Consider the following 19328-nt stretch of genomic DNA (forward strand, 5'->3'; position numbering starts at 1 on the left):
CCTGTATAGAAGTTTTGCAGAGTAAGCCGTTTTCTTCTTTTTCCTTGGTAATACACATTGACAGCCTTCAGATGATGAACGTAGATAGTTATATTTGCAGGCTGCAAATTCTAACTGCTCAAGATTTATTCTCAAAGACCCTCACCTACCTAATCTGAAAGGTCCTTGCAGGGCACAGGGCTCACTGCTGTGCCTAAAAGTTCAGCAGTGGCAGAGAGCAGGGCTCAGGTGGAGCAGGATCTTTAGAGCATTCTGTCCTTAGCAGCTTTCTGCCTTCTGCTTTGGCACTCCCTTGGGGAAAACCTACAGGAAGCACACACACACACATACTCCCAGAGTCTGAGAGAAGCACTGATAACATTGGTTCACAACAAGGGAATATGTCTTTTTAAAAAAATTAGACTTCCCCCTCTGCACTTTGTTTTCTTTATACCCCTGGGTAAAGCGGGTGACTAGTCAGCTCAAGGAGGAATATTATGGAGCTTGGTAAACTTGACTTTGGATTAATTAGTCTTTTGAAAAATAAAACTTTTTTTTTTTAACGACACATATAGATTTCCTTTGAGAAAACCTACAACAGAGGCCATTATGTGAAATCAAGGAATCGTTCTGAAAGCACAAATACTGAAATGAGAAAGGGATTCCTTTGCTTTTTAAATTCTATGAAACTTGTACTCGTATCCACCTAATATCAGAAAGCATTTCACTTATAGGCCCTAAAAATATGTATACTTTTTGGAAGTATAAAAGATACTTCTGAATTAACATTCACTAAAAGAATATTAAAAATAGCAATACTAAAACTATATTTTGACTCCATATATGCTTGAAATAGTATTAATTTATTTTCCATGAAATTTTGGTAAAAATTTATGAAATAGTGAGGAATCTACTTGAATCATTAAAGATTACCTTAACTTAAAATGCTCCATTGCCTATAGTATCCTATCAAACCTCATAAAAAACTTATGATGTGGAACATAATTTATTATCTATGTCAAGGTTTTTAAATAGAGAAACTATGGTAAGAGAAGTCAATGACAATTAATGCTTTAATTAATTAATTGATGAAATGATTTTTTTGTTTGGTTCATGTTTTATCAGTAGCTTTTTCTTTTGCAGGGCAACTTCAGGCCTTGGGGTAAGTTCCAAAGTTTACTTTTGATGTAATTCCTAAAATTGGTTCTCAATGCATTTCCTAAAGTTGATTCTCAAAAACATGATGCTTAAATGTTATTCATCATACAACACTGAAGATTTACATGTTGATCCATTAAATGGTTTTCACTCTCTAATAAAGAATACTCCAAGGCTGGCTATCTTATGTCTGAATTCCCAGTGTGTTTATCAAGTGTGCTAATTGATCACTCTGCAGGAACATGACTTATTGTTCTGTGAATTATTTAAATCCATCCATGTTTAAAAAAGAATGAGGAACATAAAATGGAACAATAAAACGTAAATGAAAAACATTAAAAACATAGGAGTTACTATTAAACAGTTTGGTCATTTTCTGTCCATAGGAACCTATTTTGGCATCAAACATATTTCTAGAATGAGATCAAAATAAACAGCATATCTTAGGTTTTAAAGTTTATGTCAAGGTTGTGCTTACATAAGTCAGTACATCCTGGAAGCTCTTGCATCCAGCCATCTTTGCATATTGAGTCTATCCCCAACTTCTTCTTTGTGTGTCATCTTAACATACTCCACCTCTCCAGATCTGTTTCCTTGTCTATAAAATGTTACTACCTAACTCAGAAGGTTGATGTGAGAATGAACTTATTAGTTAATGTGATTACTAGATCATTCTTAATTTTATCAATTCAGGTGATTAAAAATTTTGTAATGAATTAACTTGATATTTTGATTTTATTTAGAACAAACTATTGGAGATAAAAATAAATGATTAAATTAAAAAAGTCACCACGCAAGTGGACCTTATATTTTTTTAATGAAAAGTTTAAAAGTCTTTTACTGGAAAATACACAGAAGAGTTATCTGAATATTTAGGTTTGAGTCTTAGATTCTTTTCAGAATGAAATCCTGTTCCTCAGTGTCTCCCTCTGCAGAACAAATGGCAACATACTGCCAAGTAATATCCCACTCTGACATACTATGAATATGGGACAACCTAATTTAGAAATCCATTACTTTGGTTTATAGATTTATCATCCAAATGCAAACCTTTGTGAATAAAAGGGGTCCCTGTTGACCACTCTCTCACAATAGGAATAAATCTAGGTTCTTTCTAGCAAACAGATTTTTGGTCTATCTACTTATAGTATTATTCTATTGGTGAGCACTTAGTTTTAATTATTATATAAAAATCAATAACTTCTGAAATATTTTCCCCTTAATCACCTTCTTCCTACCTGAATGATGTAGTAATACTCTCTTTAAAAAGAAGAGCCAAAGTCAATTTTAAGGAACTATCTAGCATGTTAAATAATTGCTACTGTAGGGTATGAGAGAAATCTTTGTTAAGTAAAAACTATTTTCTGCAAAAGTAGTTTTTAAAGCAAGTATCTGTAAGGGTTTCTTGAATTAATTTGGTAATATTAATAGTTATTCATAGTAAAGGAGTTTGCTGAATTAAACTAAATAGGAAAACACCCAGCCATTTTTAGACAATTTCACAAAGATATAGAAGTCTGACATTAATACTTATTGATTTTGCCTTAATTTTGTAAGGCAAGCCATTATAGACTATTGATGAGGCTTTTGTTTTTAATCTCTTTGGTGATATCTCCATCACCTTTAACTTACACACAGATCCTGAACCAAGGTGCTATGAAATTCTGTTGCTTTATCAATGATGCAACAACACACCTTTCTGTTCAGTTGAGGGGAACAGGATCAACTCATGAGAGCTGCAGAAGCTCTCCTAGTTGGGTACAGGATCATCTTGCCATCAAATGTGACCTGACACAATCAACAACAGTTGATATATGTGCTGTAGTTACTAAGGCTAAATTCCTGATCAATATGTCAGATTTCAAAAGCGATTGCAACAAAGTAGACTCTGGATTATGAGGGAGCTGAATGCACAAAGGCAATGGAAGGACAAATCAGGCAGGACTGCCTGCATTTTGCATGTCAAAGGATGGAGCACATGATGCTGGATCTACAAATGCCTCAGTACTTAGGAAGGCAGTAGTCTGTGGATCATCAGGAGGGCTAAAAATGTTAAACATTACAAGTTAATTATTAGTAAGAAGAAGAAAGAGAAGAGGAGCATGAGCACACACAGTTCTGTAAAACCCAGTAATTCTGCCCAGGCCTGTGACTTGCTCAGACCTCACCTAAGCATCCATTAACATGATAATGCCCATTAATCCCGCCAAACACAACTCATCTGTCATCCTCAGTGGCAACCCATCTGTGTGCATGTTGAGGGGGAAAATTCACAGTTTTAGCTGTCCAGGGATTAGCTTCAGAGGAAAGGCTGATTTTCCCTAATTCTTTGCTAGGAAAGCACTCATTTGTTTGCATTTATTGAAGCATCTATTTACTTTTCAGCTTTCATCATCTCACCAACATCTTAAGCAAAAACTAAGCAGAGAATGGATAAAATGGCAATAAAAACATCTCAGAACAATCAAGCTGAAGCCTAATTTAGTTCTCTCTCAAAGTTTATAAAATTATTTATTTTTATTTCTTGTCTGATCTCAGAAATGCTCTCTGTCACAGCAAAGGAAAATATGTGCATATTTTTCTATCTTTAAAGTGTTGTCCATTATGAGGCTATGCTCTTCTCTGTTTGCTTTTCTCTAATTGATATAAAATGGGTAAATGCTATGTATGTTTTTATTATCATATATATTCTCTGTTGTGTGAACAAGAAAGAGATTACTTCAGAGAAAGTAAAAATAAAAGGAGCTTAGTTTTTTTTCTCATGATTAAAAATAAACAGTGATATCTCACCTTGCCATGAACCTTATTCAATGGTTAAATGGTCTGTTCTTTGAGAAATATCTATTTTGAATAAAATTATGTATGTATAATAAATACAAATTACCTTCTAATGCAAACTTACAAGAATATTAAAAAGCCCTCTCAATAGAAATATCATGAAAATGTTTTGAGGGTAAATCAACTATTCCAGTCAGTCAATTTGGAGAGAAAAATCAGTTACAAAACATCATGACCGGTTGGTTCACCTAATTGTTTTACTTTTCAACCAGGTATATTAGAATAATGCAGCAATGACCTGCTGTGATAAGCAAAACATTCAAATGAGCATTAAAAATAGACAAAATCAAGCAACCAACCTGGCTGATTTTTCACAAAAATGATCTGTCATTGAACTAAACTGATTAGTAAGTTTATTTTAAAAATGTATATTTTCTGTTTGAGCATGGCCAGGCATTTGTTGTTAATATCTATAAAGGTGGTATCATTTATTTTTATTATCCTCATCGAGAGTGTCCCAAAGTGGGATGTTAAAAGATTTTACCTGAAAAGTATTCCATCATAAAATAAGTTTGGTAAAAATTTGGGCTGAAAAAGTTAACCAGGTTAATTCTGTATAGGACTTCTTAATTAATTAATTTTGTGGATCTATAAGTAAGAAACACATAAAGAAGTTACTTTATGTGTTAAACTGTTTCCTCATCTGCAAAATGGGGAAAAAAAAAAAACAGAACTTCAAGCCAATTAGTGCAGGCAAAGCAATTAAGAGCACCAAGCACACAACAAGCACTTAATCAGAATTAATTAATATTATTAGCATATACATATTTTTAAACATATTTGGCAAATTTTTTTTCCTGAGTAACAGTATTTGAAATTAAATTTGCAGAATTCACTATGGAAAACATTACCCTAGAGTAACATTGGGAGATTTCTATTATTGAAAATATTTGATGGAAATATCTCCGCTAATAATCCCTCAATGTGAAAAAAGTTAAACAGCATGAATCCAAAAAAAAAATCTACCTATTAAAGAAGGACAATTAAAATTAAGCACATATATTCAAAGAAAAAGGATCAAACTATAATCCTTGTTACTTGAACAACTTCTTTTTGGGTATCTTGTACTGAACAACCATTACTACCTGTCCATCACACCTAGAAAATGAAACAGGTATTAGAAAGCTGACACAATAAAACAAACACTACTATTTAGCTTTTGTTTTCTTTTTCTTCCATTCAAGATGCCACTAATGGAAATGACAGAAAATCTGTGTATGGCAGCATTTCTGAAAAAGAACATTTATGTAAATAGAGCATGAAGGAGGCAAGAAAGAATCTAGCAAGCTCCATTTGGGTCTTTAGACCTAATAGCCCAGATTTGGCCCTCAGATGTGCATGCATGCATGAGGTGATACTGAATTTGACCGAAGCTGTGCAAACAATCCAAAAGCAAAATGAGTCCAATGCTTGGTGCCTAAAGAGTTGGAACTGCAATTTCCAGATGAGATAGTCATAGAAAAGCTGCCCAGGCAAAAAGGAAATGTCCTGTTTCATCCTCACCAAGAACAGAATGACATTTTATGATAAAGTAATGTTTAGAGATTTTAAGTTTGTTTTCTCCTAAAGGACTAATAAACAGAAGTATTTTCAAATATATTTATATCCATTAAAAGTAAATTTTATGAGATAAAACACATTTCCTTTCAATCATTTAGAAATATGTGGGTATTTATGAACTATCAAAGTCAGTGAAAGATTTAAAACTCATATGTGTATGTAGAACTTCAGCTCACCAAAGTGAACCTTACGCATTCGCTTGAATATGCAATGATGCAATCACTAAAATAAATGTACTTGCTGCACTCAATTAAACATTGTATTGTACATGTGTGTTTATTCAATTGTGTGACGATAGAGTGATTGAAACACACACATTTGGTGCATTTGTCTCAATCTATAGTGCATTTATTTAAATGTACAATCAATCACAGGCCCTCTGCTTTTAGTTTTTTCTTTGTATTTTTACAGCATACAAAATATAGACCATTGTGTGTATTCTGTGGCATGGTAAAGAACTCAAACACACACTAAATAAAGGAATATAAAGTTCAAATTTAAGTGAAAGAAATTATGCAACAAATAGGTGTAAATGGGTAATTGCTATTAATTGTTATAAAGTCAGAGTTTTATGTGCTGAGCTGTTCCTGTTGATAGATGGCTGCATGTATAGTTATATTAATACTATTTAATAGTAATTAACAAAAACAATGTAAAAGATATTCAAACCTACTTAACATATTTTCTTCATAATTATATATAACTTTGCTATCTTATTCTATATTATTATTTAAACATGTTTATTATCATATTCATCAAATTGTTCTATTTTCTGGATTTGTTGTGATTCATCCTTCTGCTTGTTATATCTGTTCTTATTCAGGGTATAGTATATCACATTTTGTAATTTTAAAAAGTAAACTCATCTTCAGGAGGGCACTATCTGTGCCTATTCTATGTGGCCTGAGTTGAGGAAATGTTTCTGCAGAGCAACCTTTCCTGTGGTGTTCTGGCCTAGGACCAATTTATTTTAACATTGAATTTTAAACTCATCTTACTAAAAGTTTCATATTCTAAAGGGCTCTTTTTTTCTTCCATCCAGTGTCAAGACAAGGAGAGAAGAACTCCCTTGCCCACCTCTGGCTTTTTGTCCATGCTGTTCTCTTAACCTACAAAGTGCTTTTCTTCTGTGCTTGACATGATCAAGTCTTCTCATCTTTAGATCTTAACTTACAATTCACCTCTTTAAAGAAGCTGTCCCTAAAGACACCAGTCTTTTTTATTTACATATTCATTCAATTAACATTTATTTATTGCCCACAATATTGCAAGCACTGGGAATACAGTAATGAATGGAACAGATGCAACCACTATACCTACAGAGTTGATAATCTAGCAATATGATCCTTCCATGTTTGATCTCATTATTCCATTTCTTGTTTAGTGCACGCTATAATTTCCAATTTTTCTATTTGCTTACATTTTTGTTTATCTTACTTGGCTACACACATTTCCTAAGAACCAGTACTATACCTCTCTTGCTCACCTATGTTTTCCTTGATAACCAGAATAATTCCTGGAATATGGTATGTGGTCAGAAAGTATCAGTTGAATTAATTAGTTAAGAGAAAGACAAATAGATTTAGTCTTTGCAATAACCAAAGCAACTAATACTGTCACTATTTTGCAGTTAAAGGCAGAGAAGCTGAGTAGCAATAATGGTAGGTCCAAACCATGCTGCTGTTCAGTTACAGGACCAGAGATTGACACTAAGTCAGTGTAACTCAGTACATAACTCTATTCATTGTATTTTGAATGATTTTATTGTACACCTGTGAGCAACAGCAAATTCCTAAGAAGTAGCCTATGAGGAGAGCTAGGTCCAAATTAAGATAAGTAGTGAATCACCCTCATCTCGAGTGGGGATAATCTCTAACTCAAACTACAAACATCAATTAAGATAGTAGATGTAAATTATTAGAACAATGTGAACATTATTTCTATTATAGTAATTATTATTACCAACGAACAAATAATGCATAATTGTCAGAGTATCTTCTATATGAAAATTATTTGAACTATAGTCATTTCGATGAAAATCCAGGGCCCATTTCTTATACTTCTTTTGTCTTTAGAGTGGCAGATAAGTCTGTGCTACACCTCAAAAGGCATTCAATCTATGTGTGTTGGGTGGATGGTTAGACAGAGACATGAAGAAAGAAGTAATGAATTAATTCTTTTTTAAAGAAAAAATATGTTTTAAAATATAACATTATAACAGTAGATTTTTAAAAATATATGCCAGAACTTAAAAAGTATTTTGATTAGCATTAAACAAGCATGGTCTTTTAAAGTGAATTTAAATACAAGAGTATTATGTGTTTATTCAGTGCTGAAAGAATGCTGTAGGGATCAGAGCCACTCAGAATTTTAGTCCAGATTGTCTCCTTAACTTTTTAATGTAAGTCATGTGCTATGTCAATGCCTATAAAATAGCAATACCAGTAACAAAACAAAACAGCAACAACAAAAGGACAATGATGGCACTTGAGTAACGTATTTGATAAGGCCACTGTCATCATTAAGAGGATTTTAAAATTTAAATAATTTTGATACCTTAAAATATTACACTCGTGGAAGATAGCATTTTTTTTTAGCAATAACTGACAACAGGTACCTTAGGTAGAGAGAAAAGGGCCAAACTGTCAGTCATTACTTAATTTACATTTATGTGGAAATTTGAACCCCCCTTTTTTTTTTCTGTGAGACTCACATACAGGTTTTCTTCTTTATCCCTGCTTTGAGGACTCAGTTATCAGTGAACTTTTTCTAATCCTAGGCAGGGGAGTTCAATGATGTTGGAAGCACAAGAAAAGAAAATAAGCCCTTTGAAAAAATATGACCTCAATTAGAACAATCTAGGAGCTCCAAGGTGAGCCTCACACAGCCTTATAGCTATCTGAACTACTTCCTGTCATTCACCAAATCCAAATAAGCCAGAGATTATCCTTCTCACTATCCAGCATGGGTTTACTGTGGCTCCTAGAGGAATACATATACCTCCTTCTCCACCAAGGACAATAACCTAACCTGCCCTATGGGATCCAGGCTGTTGAGCCCAGGATAACCCATATAAGGCTGTGGCCTGCTGCCTTGCAGCTGGGAAGCCCAAGATAGAAGTGGTCACATTTGGCATCCTCACTCCATCAGGACAAGGAACGTATCAGCTGACTCTGAGCTGCTTTATTCATGAAACCTATTTGTCCTCTGGCCACCATCCATTTAACTGGCCCAGATGTTTGCTACTTGAACTACATCATTTTTGCCTAATGCTGCCTATGCCATATGGCACTGATATCACTACTGCCTTGCCTGAAATGCTTCTAGCTTGAGCCCCTCGTTATTGGCACAATTATATCTCCCTAGTGTGCCTGACACAGCCCTGATTTGCACCTATTGTCCCTGTATAATTCCTGCAACTCTGCTTTTCCTCTCAAGAGCCCTGGTTTGGACCATAAACCTTCGATCATGTGATCATATTGCTATACTGCTTTCATATCCATCCAATAGAGAAATACATCCATCCCTATGTAGATAAACCCATCACTGCTTTAGGCTATTCGTGAAAACTATAAGTGATTAAGAAGCAATAATTTGACTCCTAATGCCATAGCATTTATCAATAACTGATAAATAATATGTTCCTTGTTCATTTTCTTCTATCTTCCCTAACTGAAATGTAACTTTCATAAAGATGCGGGATTTTTCTATTTTGTATACTACTGTATCTTCAGCAATTGAAGGTTATTAATAAAACTTTTTGGCCAAATAAATAAATGAAAAAATCCAAGGACTAAAGCAGCATAATTTGAACCTGACTATGGTCCTAGAAGTACACTGAGGTCTTTACACATACTGTATTTTTCAATCCTAACAACTCTATAATGCAAATATTACTTTTAAAGATGAATAAACCAAGTAAGAACAAGGATAAATAATTTGGCTACATCTGACAGCCAGCATTCAGTGGATCCAAGATACACCCATGGAACTTTGTATCGAAGTGTTTAGATAGCCTGTTGATGCTACTACTGAATCATATACCCTTCAGTTTTTTCACTTTCAAATGTCCTGTGTGGACAGAAACACACAATTTTTTGTTCTAGCAGCTTTGAGGAAGATCAGGTTTAGATAGCATTAAATACTTTCAGTTTATAAGATACTGAAATTTTCTTATAAATTTTTTTTTTTTACAAAACAATAAACCAAAAGCTTGTCATGCATCGAAGTTGAGAGAGTAGTTAATGAAAAAGCATATGCCTTATTTAAGTATTTCTCTGAGATGGCTAAAATTGCTAACACTAGAGCAGGCAGTGTTGACTGCACTATCATCATCTTGCTGGTAGACAGTAAAGGGAACTTTTAGTGCATTCAGCAGCAAGGTATAAACAGGCTGTGGCAAAGCAGAAAAAAGCGACCAACTACAGCATAATCTCACTTGGATCTCCTCTCATTTTAAAAGTTATACCATTTTATTATAAACTTCTCCTACCCTGCCAGCACTCTCTAGTCAATTCAGAGTGGTCTCTAAATGACTGATTTTGCATGCCAAAGAACTTAGAATTTCTTTTTTACTGATTTTGTCTTCTGGGATTATTATCATTCACATCAAATTTAAGTTACCTGTCCAAGTCCCTAAAGATTTTCACCATTCCTTTTCTCTCTTATTCTCTCCAGTCATTGTTTCCTCTGACCTCCTCACTTCCCTCTCACAATCTCAACCATCTGGAACAATTTTCTTATATTCTTCTGACAAGTGTCATATCTTACTTAAGACTCTCCTTAAAACTTTTCTAATCTGAGGCAATGATTTTAAGCTTTCTTTGATAGATGTGTGGGCATTCTGGTCATGACATCTACCACCTCACTGATAGCCAGGGGTTAAATGCTGCTAGTCTACCATCTAGTCAATCATCACTCCCCACTTTCCCACTACCCTATGAGTTTCCCCCTCTAAAAAGTACTTGATAAGTCATAGAGAGTTCTTCCAGATAGAGTTAAGGCACTGCTATAGCCCACCACAAGAAGCACGAAATATCGTCTTGGATAATTTGAGGAAACAACTACTCAGCCTTCAAATATCAGCAGCCTGTGGGATGATCTGAATGCATGGCTTACAAATTTGTGTCCTCTGGGTGGCTCCTTAAGTATCAGGAGAAAATATTTTACTGAAATTCTTACATTTACTACCTTTTAAAAGTTACATTGCATGGATCATTTAAAACAGAGAGCCAAGACCTATCAAAATTTCAACAGAGAATCCCATATGCATAACTAGATATGCATTTATAAAATACATTTCATAAAACTCTGATACCAGAAGATGTAAGCTAGAAGGGTTTCATGGCCACATAGTCTTGGAAAGTAATATACACATGCTTCCCCCTTTGGAAACACATAATGAACATTAATGAACACAGAGAATGTCTCTGTGAAGTCTTGTTGAAAACAATCTCTACTACTATTTTACTCAATATTTCCCCAATTTGTTCCATCACTTAATTGACATAGAACACCATGTTAACTAGCAAAACTAGCATTCAACAGAACACAGTTTAAGAAATATTGTCTCAGAAAATAAAAGCTGGGACAGATGTATAAAATAAGTCAAGTTCAGCCTCTTGATATTATTGGTAAGTGACACAGACATAGATGTCACTCAAGTTTGTGAAACAACATCTATTCTAGTTTCTTTATCAGCTTCCTTTAGTCTAAATTTCTCTGTGCCAATCCATCTTCCCCCATTCCCTGATGAAGTAATTTTACATTGCTCAGCACCCATCTTTTTAAGTCAGGTCAAATACCTCAAAATTACCTATTTGTAATAGCCTAAAATTCACACTGCTTAGCATATCCTTTTATAATTTGAATGAATTGAACAAATAATTGCAGAGTCATCTATCACTATGTATTCAAAATATGCCCAATGTGCTGAACAAAGTGTAACTGTTTTCCAAAGACATTTACTGCTTGCCTGCCTCTAGGACTTTGCTCACTTCTTTTTACCAAATCCTGCCCCAGCTTTGAAAGCTTCTCAGTGGTACTTTCTCCATAAGGACTTCTAGGACTCCCCTAGTTGGAATTTTACATTTTTTCATTTTCCTAAAGTGCAACTTACCTATACATTAGCTTACCAGACTATATTGTGTATTTAATGACTTGCCTGATATTCTCGATGAGACAGGAAACTCCCTAAGGATAGGGTCTGTTAGGTTTATCCCAGGATCCTGCTGGACAAAGTAGGTTCACAGTAAATATTGGTACACTTAAATCATATAGTCCACAGTTATACAAACATTTAGCAACAGAGTGAGGACCAGACCTTTCCACCTTCCAAAATTGGTGTTATTGCTTGTGAAACATAGCAAAAGCAATGGAAATATATGGTTTGGTCTAATCCTGTACTTTCAGATTTTCACTGAAATTATAAGATACCACCAATGTTACCATTGCTGTACTCTCACCAATTCAAAGTTTTAAGGAAGAGAAATGATGATATGGGAAATTAGTATATAACTTACAAAGTGTAATTTTCAAGTTGTTCTTATAAAATTAAAAGAATTGTGTTAATTATGGTTTCTAAAAGTAAGCAATATTAAAATGATGAAGAAAGTGTTGTATGAAGCTTGAAGATAAGAATGGCTTTCATCGCTCCTTTGGGGACAACCTACTTCTATGACCTCCATTAACTCTTCAAGCCTCTATTTCTTCATCTGTAAAACGTCAAACATTTGTTGAGTGTTGAGCGCCAACTGTGTGCTTTGTATTGCTAAATTAACTTATACTAAGCATATATAATCTCATATAATTTTTATAATAACCATATGAGGTTGATATTTCCATTGTATATGTAAGGAAACTGGAGCTCAGAAATTATTCAAATCACTTGACTAAAGATACACAGTTAGCCTCTATGTGTCAGAGGAAGAATTCAAACCCAATTTGTCAAAAGTAAAGCAAATTTGGTTTCCATATTTTCTATTCCAGAAGTAGTGGTAAGAATTAAATAAAGTGATAAATATGAAATCCCCTAATATAACACATATAACACTGGATATGCTCTACAAATGTCCTCTTCTTTTTCATTTTCTTCTCTGCTCATGGAATAATGAAATAGTATCAAATAAATAATGAGGGTTGGATGTGTTGGCTCACACCTGTGATCCCAGCACTTTGGGAGGCTGAGGTGGGTGGATCGCTTGAGCCCAGGAGTTTGAGAACAAGACCAGCAACAGGGAAAAAGCCTGTCTCCACAAAAACAAAAAACAACACACACACACACACACACACACACGAGTCAGCTGTGGTGGTACACCCCCGTAGAACCAACCTCTTAAGAGGTTGAGGTGGAAGGATTGATTGAGCTCAAGTTTAAGGCTGCAGTGAGCCATGGTCACACCATGTCACTCCAGCCTGGGTGACAGAGCAAGACTGTCTCCAACAAAATAAAAAGAAAAAAATCTAAAACCCAAAACTAAAACTAAAAAGGAGAATGAGATATGGGTTCCAGAAAGGTTTTTAGTATCAAGTGGTAATAATGAGACCATGACTATGAAAGAGCTTTAAAATTTCAAAAGCCCTTACAAATGTAAATTTTTGTTACTCATTAAATGAACAATCACTACAGTATGTACTTGCTTCTTTGGCATTCTCAGACTTTGGTTCCAAAGAGATAAGTGACATTTTATGTTGAGGGCTCAGCTCTACATACATCTGTTTAAACTCATCTCTAAGAAAAAGAAAACACACTTGAATTTCAAAAACATATGATTTTGACATTTTTCCTTGCCAACACAGGTAAAGTGACTAAAGTGTAAATTGCTTCTAGCCAGGTGGCCTCTGACTGCCTTCCAGGGAGTCAAGTCTAAGTATCCACTGATATTACTGAGTTGAATACCATAAGAAATTATACTGTCTCTCACAGTTTGTCTCTAACTTTCAAAAAATTTCTATAATTTGAACTTGAGCTATCTGGTCCTTGAGTTTAGATATGGACATTCAGAGAAATATACAGAAATTCGAAGGCATTGCTCTGTTTTCTGGTTAGTTTTATCTGAGTCAACAGTATCTTTTCTCTTTTCTCTAACACACCACACACACACACACACACACACACACACACACACACTCATTTATGAGCAAAGAAATTCCAAAAAGTATGCAGATGTAACGTAAAAAGCTCAGCTAATCATCTAAATGTTTAAAAAATATACAGATGTTAGATTTAATGTAGATAAACCATCTGGTAGATCTGTTTTGTTTTTTACTTTTTATCCAGCTGTTGGATGCTGTGGAAGGACAGCATAGGTCTGTACTTAAAGACACACAAAGAAAATTAAGTCAGATATATATTTCTAGTCCTCTAGAAAACACTTCCTATTCAATAGGTTTTAGGCACCATTAATATTCTTGAGAAAGAAAACCAGAAATTCCATAGAGCAATGATTTTTATTTGGAACCGTATTAGAACACCTTTCATCGATTTTTCCCCCATAATACATCCTTTTGAAATAATAGTGAAATTTAAAGTAAGAATATAATTCCTACTAGCAAAATTTCCAGATTTGTATTTAGAGTTAAAAATTTATTAAAAAAATGTTTTCATAAAATTCTTTTATTTTGACAGCAAGTTAACAAATATATACTTCCAGGGGCAAATCATCTTTGATGGGGTGGAAAAGAGTGCTGCATTAAACCAGTACCAACTTAGAGACCAAAAGATGTTCTACCAAATACTTGTGTCCCTCTTCTAGTAACAGCAAACTCACATGTGATGAGCCACCAAAATAAGAAACAGAAGTGGCCCATCTATCTTTCGGATTGAAATTTGTTTTGAGTCCACCTTATAAAACTTAAAAACCTCGAGGCTAATAATTTAGTTTTCAAAAATTCACAACTAAAAAGAAAAAGCTATTTTTCTTTCCAGATAGTGTATATTCTTTTTCCTTCAAAAACCTAACTACATATTAAAAGGAAAAACTAACCAACATAATAAATGTTACATTTCTCCTCAATTTCTATGATTTTTTAACATATTTGGAAGCTATAAAAGGTATACAGATCTCCTATAATGAAGCAGTTGATGGCCAGTGACAATGAATGGATGCAGCAAATATTTTGTTATCAATAACATAGTCACAAAATCACAGTACATACACCAAACTCTTAAAAATTATTAAAGGATGCCATGAGATGAAGCAGGAGATTAAAAAAAACAAAAACTGGTGAACAAAAAAAATCAGATGCTCTGGAAAAAGCAGGAGAAAAAGATGGGCATGAAAATTTATAGACAGTTTGAGGGTAGGTTTTCAAAGTGGCATGTGACAGAGCCAAGCACAAATCCTCTTACTTATTAACGGGATTTGTCCCTGTACCTGTCACACATTGCTTTGAAAATATCTGCCTCTGTGAAAGGTATACTGCTTCTCTCCGTCAGTTTTACTCTTAAGAGACTAATGTATAATCTCTTTAGGTTTCATCTTTTGTATTTCTGTGCATATGACAAATTGTTTTGAACACTCTTCATCCACACACATAAGAAGGCAGGTACTAAGGGCTTATCACCGCATATTTAAAAATCCCTGAGATACTATTTTCCTCACTGGAAATAACTGTTCTATTAAAATAATCTCTGGATTTATCATTAAAAATTTTCAACTAATGCATTCATGTGTCGATGCCATGAGGCAATTGTTCTCAACTTCATCCGATCCAGTGCCTCCTTTTTATAACAAATATTTTGTAATCCATTTACTATAATGAAATGAAATTCATAAATATTATAACCACTCTAAGAACATAATTGAAAAAGTCAATGCAATGCCCCAACTATAAAATAAAAGAAATAAAGAGAAACTACTTTCTAGTATTAACAAAACAGCACTTATTTTGAAATGTAAATATTCTAGCACTGCTACACAATGAAGACACGAAGTCAAGTGCTGATACTGTGTGGAGAATCATGGTAAATTTGCAAATGCATCAGACACTAACGCAAACTAAAGTAAGATTGTTGTATTGATGCAGCAAACACCATAAAGAGAGTTGCCATCAATGAACAACAATTGGTAAACTTTGAAATAACAATTTACACTTAATTTATATGAGAGTTTGATTTCTGAACAGTTCATTATACATTAAACAATGTAAAACATCTTCTAATTACATGTAAATGAAAATAAAATCTAAGTGTGGATAACATTAAATAAGTTTTTCCTTTTTTCTCTCTCTCTTAAATAAGTTTTTCAACCACGTGAATGTCTGATAGGACCCTCGAAAGTTCTGCAAGCATAGGAGAGATTTTCAGTGAGAGTCTCCCCCAAGCTGCAAATGTCTAGCATCCCTTGACTCCACCTAGGAGTCAGTGGTGGCTCTGGCTCTACCCCTTGCAATTTTTTTAAAAAGCCTAATACATCCCCGTAAATTTCCAAGGCTTTCTTTAGGGTGTGATACTCTTCCCACCCCATTAGAATCACTGTGAAAAGATTACAAAGAAGGAGAATTATAACAAATAATGGTACTGTACCTTTTTGTTTTTATATAGTTTTGCTTTTGCTAAAGTGAGGCAAAGTTTCATTTAAAAAAAAAATCCACCATGCAATTGACATTGGATTTACACATTTGTGGCAGCAACACTCAACAGAGTCTTCTCATCATAACTTTTAGTGAAAAATAAATGAACTTAGTACATGTATTAGGGACATTTGAGTGAAACTTACTTAATGGAGTATCACATATGCTATGTTTGACTACTTAACTTTAAAATAGAAAAAATAGACTTTTTCTTAGGAATTACATTTTATACACATAAACCATTTATCCAGACATGCACACAAAATGTAATTTGTAAAGTAGAGGAAAAAAGGAGATGCAAAAAGAATATGGGAGAGAAAGGAAATAATGGTGCAAGCTGTTGTTTCAATGGAAAAATAAGTTTGCACATGACATGATATTGTGCTAGATTTATTATTCTGTTTATCCATTTATCCTTAAAACAAACCAACCATAGACATTTACCTTAGAAATATAAAGTTGCTTATTTCTGTGCAGTACAGTTTTACAGAACCATGGATTGATGGTTTCGTAAGGTATCAGTCACACTTCCATAGCATTTGCTGATATAAATATAAAAGCTTCATTTTAAAGGATAAATAAAGCCAAGCTATTATCTAAACAAGGTAAAATTTAACATCCTTGTGGTTTGTGGAAATTTTTGATGTGCCTGCTGGCTTTTCAATAAAAATCAATTATGCCTTAAATGTGAGCGGTAGTCAACATACTACAGACTATAAATTCAATTTCATACTCAGAAATATGGATTAGCTGAACTTGATGCCCTTCCATTGATTTCAGAAAGCAAAAGCTGATAAGGTAAATAATAGTAAGAGGCTCTCTGACACTCCACATCAAGTTCCGGATTTCCATATTATTTTTGTAAGAACTTTGCAGTCACCACAATATCCTCCTTGTGAAATATGTATGATGAATAGATATATAGATTGCTGATTCATCTCCCCATACAGAATGGATGTTTGGCTTTCATAAGTTAAGACAAGAACTGCACAGAAAAAAGAATATGCTTATTTCTCTCGTCTCAGTGCAAGGTGTATGTCAACCAATTGTGAATAAATCCAATGGGTAATTAGAACACACCAATTAAGCACTGAGATTCCACCCATAAATAAAAATTGTATAAACCAGGAGCAAATTGATATGCTTCAATGTTTTATATGTGTGTGTATGTATGTGTATTTATGTATACATAGTTTTACATATTTGAGGGGAGGAGGAGGGAGACAGAGACAGAAAAATAAGAAAAGCATTTTTTAAAACTGAAAAACATCCAGTCCTTATGTTCATTCAAAAGAGCACCTTAAATTGGCAAGAATCTCATGAAGGGGGGAATCTTGAGAGGGGAGGAGAGGAAATAATTTGGTACTAAGATATCTAAGGAATAATGATCATGAGGAAGAAATTTAGAATAGTTTTTAGCATAATGGGAAATCCAATCACATCTGCAACAATTTTCTTCTTTTTTCCTTTAATGTGCAGAACATTTAGGTTTTATAGAACTGTTCAAGTCCACACTTTGAGCATTTTATGGCTTAGCCATTCTCTTTTGCAGTAAGCCTGGTGTGCTCAGCTTAAATCCTAAAGAGTTCTATAGAATATTTCATACACAGGCCCAGTCTCACCTTTCTTCAGGACAAATTCCTGCTTTCCTAACACAAACAAGATTGCTTTGTCACACATTCAGAATGCCAACAGAACAAAACTGTGACTCTTATTAGGTCAAAGATGTACATTCTTAAAAGTTACCTGCAGCTTTCCTAGAAGCCAGCATTTTTGAGATTGCAAATAATCATTTTGGTAAAATTCATGGCCTAAGGTCTCTGATGTCTCAAAGAAATTAATTACACATGAATTTCTCAAGACAGAGGTAATTCATTTAAATACATTTATAGGTTATTTATTTCACTGAAGTATAATTATTTTTATTAAAGTATGTTAACCATGAAAGCAAGCTGTATAAAATCCTGCAAATACAAATGGGACACATCCTAAAGAAAATATTTCCAATGCTAAGTAATTTCTCATATATTCATCCTTATAGTGTCTGTTAATCACCACAGTCATTTTTGAGAAAAGTGGTAACAGAGTTGTTGTGGGTTCTTTTTACAAATAAGAAATTGTTTATATAAGAAAAACAAAATCACAAAAGGAATGTTACAATCTCATTTGTTGCTTTTTCAGTTATTTACTTGTCTGAGAAAAAAGTCAACAAGCATTTCTTTTCTGCAAATCTTAGATATCTGTGTGCATGTATGTTCATTTATGAATATACTTTCTTTTCATAACTGGGAATATAAGAGCAAACACATTTTCACCAATATCTTTTCAATCTTACTTAAATTTAGCAAACAATATAAGTAGAAATTTAATTTTTCTTACACCAATACATACTCAAACATCTGTAAAACATAAAGTTTCTCATAAATATGTACTATGTGAATTATAAAATTTTAAGTTTCAGTGTTTGAAATGAACACTATCTTTGAAACCCATGTAAAACAAAAATGCCACAACCAACAATTTTCATCATATGTTGTAACAGTGAACGAAGCCTATGAGGAAAAAGGCATCACATTGTTTATGAAAAAACAATTCTTGTAGATACACTTGGAAAACTGCAAACATTCATAAACAGTTACTCTTTGGGGATAGAGAAAAACTGCCATTAAACAGGTGTTAGAATTTAAATGACATCTCATTAGTGACTTCTTTTTGCAGCTCTGAGACAAATAAAACCTTCATTTAAAAGCATTAGTGCTATTCCTAAGGGTTTCTGGTATCATAATGTTTTGTTTTATGAAGATATTTAGTTTCTTCCAGCATTCTTGCTTATTTATACAAAATAAACCAATTGCATTTCTAAGTTTAGCTGAGTGTGAAGTCGGGGGTGAATAAGGCCTTTCCAAGTGCTGTAAATACCCTTGGTCCTCCCTCCATTTCAGTGAGTCTGGTAGGTTGAAGCACAGCCTGATAAACAAAGGTATTTTTGAGCTTCACTCCTGGGCAGAGATTTAGACCTTGTGTCCTTTGCCCTCAATTAAGGAACAGTCATATAAAACTCAGATTTTCTTGACGTCAGAGCCATTAACTATTTTTCCAGTTGCTCTCAATGCAAAATGGGAAGCCATCTCTGTAATTTAAGAATTATACCAGAGCATATGGCTATTAAAAATTACCTGCTAATTTTTTCTTTTTTTTTCTTTCTTTTTTTTTTTTTTTTT

At 33.8% G+C, this 19328-nt stretch overlaps 1 long non-coding RNA gene across 2 annotated transcripts in view; it reads right to left on the bottom strand.

The window, feature by feature from the left end:
• Positions 1-2837: 2837 nt before the first annotated feature.
• The window catches only part of LOC108288703, a 220562-nt gene continuing 204071 nt past the window's right edge, over positions 2838-19328 (bottom strand). For both annotated transcript variants that reach the window (XR_005196750.1, XR_001818803.2), the window contains exon 4: positions 2838-2925. This is a non-coding gene — a long non-coding RNA (uncharacterized LOC108288703). The remainder of the gene's footprint in view (positions 2926-19328) is intronic.

This window comes from Cebus imitator, unplaced genomic scaffold, assembly GCF_001604975.1.
Source record: "Cebus imitator isolate Cc_AM_T3 unplaced genomic scaffold, Cebus_imitator-1.0 Scaffold382, whole genome shotgun sequence".
Classification (NCBI taxonomy): Eukaryota; Metazoa; Chordata; class Mammalia; order Primates; family Cebidae; genus Cebus; species Cebus imitator.